This window comes from Halyomorpha halys, unplaced genomic scaffold (genome assembly GCF_000696795.3).
Source record: "Halyomorpha halys isolate HHAL.00 unplaced genomic scaffold, Hhal_1.1 Scaffold66.1, whole genome shotgun sequence".
Taxonomy (NCBI): Eukaryota; Metazoa; Arthropoda; class Insecta; order Hemiptera; family Pentatomidae; genus Halyomorpha; species Halyomorpha halys.
The window spans coordinates 1036847-1038944 of NW_027112997.1; the positions used below are offsets into that span (position 1 = coordinate 1036847).

Genomic DNA, 2098 nt, shown 5'->3' on the forward strand with positions numbered 1-2098 from the left:
ATATAATTTTACTACCTTTATTATTCGAAAATAACTTGTCAAACTTTTTTTCTACCTCACATTTACATCAATGATTATTAATAAAAATAAAATTCCTGATTTTTATTTTATTTTCGAATACTATTGTACAAAACAAGTTGAATTGACAATTTTGGTAACACATTTATTGAAATAGATAATTCCAATTATGTAATTAGAATTACAGTCAGGGAATTGGTAATTTTGCTAAACAATTAAATGACACATGCTTATGTTTTTTCTATTATTTTTTAAATCATTTATTTTCTTCTATTTAATATGAAATTAGAAGATTAATAATAACATAACTGGCTGTTTCAAAACCCTGCTTCTAAGCTGTTGTTTATACTATAACAATCAGTGTAACCTTCAGGATCTAAACATTGAAATCTGAAGTTTGACACCTACTTTGTCTATCTACTGTGAATTCCGCTTATGTTAAAATGTAAGTGGTTAATATTGTTTGAATGGTTTTGTTTTGTTCCTTGCCCATTATTTACCTTAATTTGTATTCTTAACCATATTATATTTTAATAATAATTAATTTGTAAGATCCAGCATTGTGTTAGTTCTTTTGAAGTTTATTGGAGAAATGAAATGAAAAAATTTTTATCTTCATCATTAAGTAATATTCAGTAATATAACATCATTAATATATACTCTTGGAATATTCTTAAGTGAAGATGTGCTTATAGTTTAAAAGCAACTATAGTTTGCTTTTTAATTTTTAACTTGGTTATTACTTGCCAAACATTAACTATGGCATTATACATATTCATGTATTAATATAAAGAGCTTTATGTACTACATTAGTTTTTTTACAAAATAAATTCATGTATTCATTTAACACAATATCATAAATCAGTTTCTATGAATAACTTTATTAAATATACCTTAATTTTAATAATACTGATTTGTTAAATTGATGGTTATCGATTGACTTATTCATGTACATTTATCTAATGCCTAAAGATTAAGAAGAAATAAACCAAAAGAAAGTATATTAGGTGCTATTATAAGATTCCTGTTTGTTTTTGGATCAGGTATGTTAAAAAGGCTATTGATTTATGTATAGCCTGGTTGTTTATGGATTTTATTCAGGGTAAAAGTTTACTTCAGCTCCCTCAAAATAGTGAGAGACTAAATTTTATTTGACCAGAGTGTACTGATGTTCCTGAAAAGTGCTGGAGGTGACCGATTTCCAACCGTTCGTTTTAAAAGAAATTACCCGCTACTTTGACAGGGATTTTTCCCCTCTTTAGGGAATTTCTACTGGGAAATGGTCATTAAAGTTATCCTCTTGTTTTGATTTTTTTTTCTTACGAGTCTAACACACCAATTGCAAATGAAATGAACCCATGAATGCTTTCTATTGATAATTCCATCCATGGTAAAAAATATTTTAAAAACAAATTATCTTTATACAGGAACTTATGGTGTAACACATAACTAACATAACTTGTGGTACAAGTCATATTAGATGCTATAAATCTATGGATATTAGCTTTAAAACAACTAACTATTTAAGCCTTTTAAGTCACAGTCTATTTATTTAGAAAGAGAGAAAAAGCTTTGCTGCTCTGCTATATAGAGTTGCTAAATTCATGGCATATTTATACTGAGTTAGACGATTGTTTTAATTCTAATAATGTATAGGCATATTATAGTAAATTTAAAATATATGATAGTAATACATACTTTTTTGTTTCTTTATTTTCATCATTTTTTTTTAAATTCTTTTTTCCCCCTTATTTATCTATATATCTAAATACAATTTTCATCTTTAAACCCAATAATCTTCCTTTTTTATTTTCCTTCTTTAACAAATATAATATTATGGGAAGATTGTTGACCCTGTATAATATATATATGAGGAGAAGTTGGTTAGGGGTGCACTAATATGCTATTTGTTTAATTAATATGACAGTCAGGCAGTACGATGATTGTCAATTTCGTATTTGCCTAATGCGGGTAAAATAAAAAAGTATCGCACGATTTTTTTATATAAAGTTTTTGTTATTTTTATTAATTTAAAGTGCAAAACAACACTCCCTCTGGCAGAAAGAATCACTTTGGCTAT

The 2098-nt window shown here is 26.5% G+C and overlaps 1 protein-coding gene across 2 annotated transcripts in view; it reads left to right on the forward strand.

Annotated features, from left to right (window-relative positions):
• Positions 1-352: 352 nt before the first annotated feature.
• LOC106692676 (protein Fe65 homolog) overlaps positions 353-2098 on the forward strand; it is a 76298-nt gene continuing 74552 nt past the window's right edge. Inside the window, exon 1 of one of the 2 annotated variants that reach the window (XM_014438763.3) lies at positions 353-463. The gene's annotated coding sequence lies outside the window, so the exon portion shown is untranslated. The remainder of the gene's footprint in view (positions 464-2098) is intronic. The other variant, XM_067050636.1, reaches the window with a different exon arrangement.